The sequence below is a fragment of the Nannospalax galili genome, unplaced genomic scaffold, assembly GCF_000622305.1.
Source record: "Nannospalax galili isolate Female #2095 unplaced genomic scaffold, S.galili_v1.0 scaffold215, whole genome shotgun sequence".
Taxonomy (NCBI): domain Eukaryota; kingdom Metazoa; phylum Chordata; class Mammalia; order Rodentia; family Spalacidae; genus Nannospalax; species Nannospalax galili.
In genome coordinates, this window is record NW_008338533.1 from 1166224 (window position 1) to 1172779 (window position 6556).

At 51.4% G+C, this 6556-nt stretch overlaps 1 protein-coding gene across 1 annotated transcript in view; it reads right to left on the reverse strand.

Moving 5' to 3' along the window:
* The window catches only part of Lrrc3b (leucine rich repeat containing 3B), a 101573-nt gene extending 95795 nt beyond the window's left edge, over nt 1-5778 (reverse strand). The window contains exon 1 of the mRNA XM_008833140.3: nt 5614-5778. The gene's annotated coding sequence lies outside the window, so the exon portion shown is untranslated. The remainder of the gene's footprint in view (nt 1-5613) is intronic.
* Nucleotides 5779-6556: the final 778 nt, after the last annotated feature.

The following is a 6556-nucleotide window of genomic DNA, read 5'->3' on the forward strand; positions in this document are numbered from 1 at the left end:
AGTAAGAAACTAGTCTATATTTATAAACATGCTATACCATCAAATATTGCTCCATGGTATTAGAAATAGCTTGAAATAGGTTTTAGAATTTTTGTTTCCCTTTTTTCTAATAAGAGGCACTAAAACACCTTTTAAAAACTGTCTGAGTGTACTGACATTTGCACTGGACAAGTATTAACATAAACTGTAGCTCAGAGAGCTTAGGTTAAAATGAAATCATAAATTTTGTAACCTTTCCTAATCTGCTCATTTATCCTCTTAAAGGATAAAATTCATTTTTATTGGGAGTGGTTCTTTTTTTTTTCAGCATTTATTCATTGATTTTTTTTTTTTTTTAAGAATTGTATGGTCCTTGCTGTGGATTTACCACTGTGGGAAAGACCATCAGCTCAAGAGAAGACTCCAGGATAGACTCACAGGAAATGACCCTTTACATGCAGACCTGGGATAGGCTAATCTGCTGAATTTTTATAAAGAGAACATGAACGTGGGTGGGTAACTCAGTTTTAAAATCTGGTCTGTCGTGTTTCCCAGCCACTTCTCAATGTCCAGAATCAGGCTGAAGATAAAAAATACTGTATCCAATTTTCAGTCACAGAGTGCACTCAGATCTAAATGTGGTTTAAGGTATTCTATATTTATTTAAAGTAGAATCCATGAGGCCATGAGGATGAAGCCTCTCAGGTTCTACTTTGGATTTTTTTTTTTTTTTAATTTCTGGCACTTTCTTCAAGCTTTTTCCATAGAATCTTATTTGGTTTCTCTTGTTATTAAAAATAGTCTAAGTCAGAGGCTCTGAATCTTGATTTCTTTTTTATTTTAAATATCAAACTAAAATGAAAATAATGCAAAATCACACTCTGTATTACATAAACATAGGGATTCAATATGTTCTGAATAAAGTTTTCACTTTTGATACTGTGTCTCTCAGAACATGCTGCTCAGGTGTTTTCCTGTCTACAAACTCACATTTATATTATTTAATAAACACATACATGGAGAATCCTTACTGCAGAAACACCATGTCGGCCTTCTGATAGGACACCACATGGGAGCCCTACAGTAAGACAAGGGAAGGGACCACATGAGTCAGAGACCACAGCTAACGCCTGTCTCCTCTGAAAAAACTGGGGATGGCAGACCAGGATGTCCACCCAGGTTCAAGGAAATTCCCCTTCCTGCAGTTGCAGGAGAGAACATTTCTTGAACTGCCATACTAGATTGCAAGGGTGCGTCGTGTTCCTTAACCTCCGTGCTCTAACGAGAGCAGGGCTTCCACCTTGAGATGGTTACCCTTCTCAATGCTCTGATTGCTCACGATCATCTCTGGAGTGAGGCAGGTGTGCAGTTTTTCCTACTTGGATAAAAATAAGATTTATTTTTGATGAATTCCCTAGAAAGTGAATGCTTCCCCTGGAGCCACCAGGACTCTGGGATTCAGATCTCCCAGGCAGACATAGGTGGCAGGTAGAGGTGGATGGAAAAGAAGAAGAAAGGGAAGAGCTGCTTCTGCACATGCCCATGGGCTTCAGAGTTTCCTGACACCCAGGCCCTCTCTCCAGCAGGCCTTGCCTGCTCTGAGGGTACAGTCCTCACCATCCCCTCCTCCACTGGTCACTGCCCATGGCATCCATCATGGTGGGTCACTGCATTGGGGGTGGATGATATAAAAACACAGGTTTCCATGTTTATCCGTAACTCTCGCCATCACAATAGGAATGAGAACTGAGCTTTTCCTACTCTCCAGATGGCATTTTCTTGGTTTGTCAAGAGGAGGACATCCTGGTACTATGACCTCAGAGAGAACACGTGGGATGTCCCTAGAAGCCAAAATCCTACCTCACAAGGCTGCCTGGACGTTCATGGAATCCCTGGGTGACTGGGAGTTGCCCTCTATGGAAGGGGCTGGGAGGATAGAGAAGGGTCCGAGCCCTAGATATGTCTTCTAAGAACACAGGGCTACACTCAGAATCACATCAGCATGGGAATCTAACTCAATGGTCATACCAGGAGAAATCTACCAGTGTACATGGATGCATCTCAAAGGTTTTCTCACACACACTGCACTTCCACAAATTCTTGAGACTAGGGTAAGACAAAACTACTCAACCTGATGGAACTAGGAGAATGCCTGGGAACCCATTTAGACTTATTTATAATCATTAAAGGTTTGCATGGTTAGTTTATTTTTGTTGATTTGAAGGTTTATGAATATTCTGTGGCATTTTTTCCCCAAAAGAGCCAGGGTTGTGGTGCTTTGTCTCTGAGTCCTTACTTTATCTGGGTTACACTGATTAAGAAGCATTTATGGAAAAATAAGCAAAGCAGTCTCGTTTAAAATAAGGAAGCCTTTTTCCTAATTACTTCTAAGACACCAAAGGAACAACAGAAATAAACATCCCTGTGCATAAGCATAGTTCACTTGACCAAGGGTCCAAAGACAATGGTCCCACATTATTTGTGCTACAAACTCATTGAGCAGGCTGGGGCCCAGTGCCCCCGGCCTCCTCAGGAAACATGGTCTCTAAGCTCCCATTCGGTGTGTATGTTTGCATTCAACTCCCAGAAAGAGATTCACTTCCAGAATACAGTGGCTACCCAAAATGCCTCTGACTTTTGCCTACAAAGTTAATCTCCATTCACACACAGACCCCTATCTTCATTTCTCCTTGCATTTAAAAGAGAAACATCTGCAATCAGGTTCAGAAGAGGAGCACACCAATAGCCAACTTCCTAGACCAGCTTCAGCTTCCGATACTAACCTCCCATCTTGCCATGGTGCACCCCAACAGATTCTGGCCCACTCTGCCATGGTGCACCCTAAGAGATTCTGGCCCAGGGGACATGATATCAATCCCCACACTCCAGACTCTCAAGTAAGTGCCGGTGCTCACAGTGTACCCCTGGGGCTTAGAATAAGCAGACAGGGCCTCATTCATGCTTGCCTGTGGACAGCGTTTACTACCAAATTTGCCTGGGACTGTGGGATACACTCACAGTTTTCTGCCGGCCAGAGGTACCAGCCCTACCACACATTGGCCGGGAGACAATGAGCAAATGCTTTCATGACTTGATTTTCTACCAACGCAATCCTATAAAATGAAATCACTGCCTTTCATGGTTACTATGCAAATTAAAGGTAATACAGCAGCCATGATATCCATGATAATGCCTGGCACAGCATGCAAAACCTACCAAAGGAATGCTGAGAGGCACTGCTATTTCCCTAGTCTCCCTCAAACAGTTCAACTTCCTGCCCAAGCCACCGCAATGAGGCTTAGAAGCCTTCTCTTAAGTTCCCAAAAGCCATTCCAAGCTGTGCAAAGTAAGAAGAGCACAAATCCAGGTGATAAGCATCCAGAAATAGGCTTTCACCTGGGTGAGTAAGGGGCTGAAATCTGGGATCCTACCTCAGATGTCCAGGTAGTTGAGAAGAAGCTGCAAGCTGCCCCCAGCCAGCCCTGGTCTGCAAGGGAGTGGCATTTGTCCCTTGGAACTGCACCTGGAGCTTGTGTGGAGGGAATCCTGGTTCCTGCTCCTTGGGGCTCTGGAGCCTGCTGCTTTGAGGCAGGGAGCTAGCTGCTCCGCCTGTGCCTGGGGATGGGAGTGACCACCATGGAGTTCCTCCTGGAGCCCTGACAGTCCATCCCTTTTCTGGAAGGATCTGACCAAAGGGCCCAGCAAAGTGACTGCCCCAATTTTGCTTTGTTCCAGCTGGTACAGGACAGGGGAGGCTATCACAAGGCAACCAGGGAAGGTTGTGCTCCTAGAAGCCTAAGTGCAAGAGGTTCACATAAGGGAGAACCTGGGAACTGTTCACAGCCTCAAACCAGCACAACCTCCAAATGCCTCCCCTTGGGGCTAGGAACTAGAGACCCAACTCTCAGTCAAAGGCGCCCCTGGAGAGGGGCGTGCACCTCCTCTGCCAGACTTTATACTGAATTCCCTGCCTGGGAAAGGAGGAGGAGAGGAGGGGCTGGGGGTTAAAAAGGGAGAGGCCGCCCCTTCTTTGCAAAAGCACACTTGGCCCCCTCCCTCAAAAGGTCTTGAACTCCAGCTGGCTGGGATGCAATGGAGGAAAGAGCCTGGCCTCCCTGCATCCATCAAACCATCCGAAACAACCAGGAAGATCTACCTGGGGGGCTGCAAGGTGGATGAACCCACCTCGGTTCCCGGGGCCAGGTCTGGGAGCTTCACCAGAAGAACTGTGCATATCCCCTCCCTCTGCGTTTCCCTGCGTGCCCTCCAGCTCCAAGCTCGGGATCCTCCCAGCCCAGCACGCTGGGCTCCCCCACTCCCAGATTTGCTCCGCCCAGGTGCAATTCGCCGAGCAGCCAGGAAAAGGTGGCTCCCACTGCAGCCTCCGCCCTGCAGGCTCCTCCTTAGCCCTGGGACCCCTGCCTATTTTCGGGGCGCTGAGGACTCCCCTTCTCTAGGGGATCCCCTCGGGATCAGGCCAGGAATCCCCTTCCCACCCGGGGTTGTAGAGACATTCTTGAAGCCCAAGTACTGTCAAGGAAGGTGGGCGTAGGTCTACAGACCCTGCTGCGGAGATGAAGGGGTGCAGAGGCAAGCTGGTGCCTGGGAGGAGACGGATTATGATCCTCTTGGAGCGTCCTCGGTCTATGATCTGAACATCAGTCACCGCCCAAGATGCCAACGCATTCCGATTGTAGCCGAGAGGTCTGTTTGTTCCTGGGGAGGGAGCTCTTTCCACCCGTGGCAGGAGCAGCCTTCCCAAAAAGCGGCGGCCGGGAATTCCTGAGCTGCATCCCACCTCTGGATCTCCCAGGTACCCAGCCCCTCCCCCCTGTATTTACACACCCTGGCCAGCTCCCCCGGACTTCAGTGTCTTTTCCTTCTCAGTGACCCCGCAGGACTGGCCCCTCGCCCACTTCAGCTGAGCCTTTCCGTCCCCCTCACCCGTGGGCAGACTTCAACCTTCGCCGCCTCCCGCATCCTCAACAGCAATCTTTTCCTCCCTCACCACTTGCTTCCCCCCAACCCAGATCAACACTCGCAGTTCTCACGGCTCACAACGCAAAGCCACTCCACCGGTTTTATTAGCGACTTGGGGGTGGCGTGCTCCAGTCACTTGAACCCCACCGCTGTGAACAGAGTCCCCGGTGGCCGGCAGCCGTCTCCCACATCCCACCTGTCCTGGCTCGCCCTCTCTGCCTCCCACCCAGCCTTCGACAGGCAGAAGCACTGCTAGGTCCCAAACCCTTGCCCCTGAGCAGAGCTGCGGGGACTGAAAAGTCAAACTGCATGAACACACCGAGAGAAATGGGCAGATGCGTACAGCTAGGGGAGCGGGGGAAGGGCGCAGCGAGAACCGAACAGGCACCGCACTGGGGTGAGCGCCACGCAGGGAGGGTCACAAAAGTTTGCAGACTGCTGCAGGGCACCCGGCCACGCGGGAGCGAAGAGGGTCGACTCCCTCTCGCCTATGAGGGTCTCTCCTAGGATCTGTGTCGAAGGGACCCAGAGGTCTGGACAGACAGGGCTCAGAACTGCGGTGACAACTCTCCGTGTCCCGGAGAGATGGCCTAGGCACCGTAGCAGGGAGCTGATCCCGCGCTCTGCGTAAAGCAACAGGCGGCCGCACCTTACCTTGCGCCAGTCCGGGGTTGGGATGGCTGCTCCATCCTCCTGGCGCAGGGAGGAGGCGTTTGGTGCGTACGCCTAGGGGTGTGCGCGCTACCGGGGCTGCAGCGGCCGCCGCCTCCAGCCGGTGCAAGCCGGGCTGCCCACCCCGACCCGGCCACCCGGCCGGGCTCCGCTCCGGAGCGACCGCCGCGGCGGCGTGGGCTGGCGTCTTTGCGCGCAGCCACCGAGCGAGGGTGCGGCCCCGGGCGGCGGTGCGGGGCACGATTTGGCTCTCCGCTGCGGCGGCCGCTGCAGACCCTGCACCGGGCGCCGAAGCCTCGCCTCGCGGGAAGAGAAGACAAAGGGGAAGGAGGCAAAAAGCTACTCGCCCAAATGCAGGCAGCTCAGTCACCAGAGGGGACTCTCCTCCAAACCTGGGCTGGGGATGAAGGAGGAGGGGCGAGGCTGCCGGGGACCAGAAGGGCAGAAGGGAGTGAACGTGACTGGCAGAGCTGTGTTGCCGCCTTGCTGGAGCCTCGCCCTGGCCTGATCGCTGGAGGGTCCTGAATGGGGCGGAGAGGAGTTTCAGCCTGTTTTTGTAGGAGAGGAGCTGAGGTAGAAACCACAACCCAGTTCTCTGCTCTTGCATCCTCTTGCAAAGCTCCAGGATAGGCTGCTATGGGCCCATTGTTTCTCCTATTTTCCTGACTACTGAGACCTGAGTTAAAGTATTTGGTAATGGGCCCATTGTCCTCAATAGGGAAAAAGCAGATACCTAAAATTAACTCAATGAATGATGCCTACCGGGTGCCAAGTACAGTGCTAGGGGACTGTAGAAGATGAATGAGACAGGACTACCCCCACCAGGATCCATCGTCAGATCTCCAGATGAGTGTCCCCTGTAATTCGGGATGCCCAGACTTTAGGCATTGGGTTGCAGCCCCTAAACCCTGGTCCCCAGCCTCCC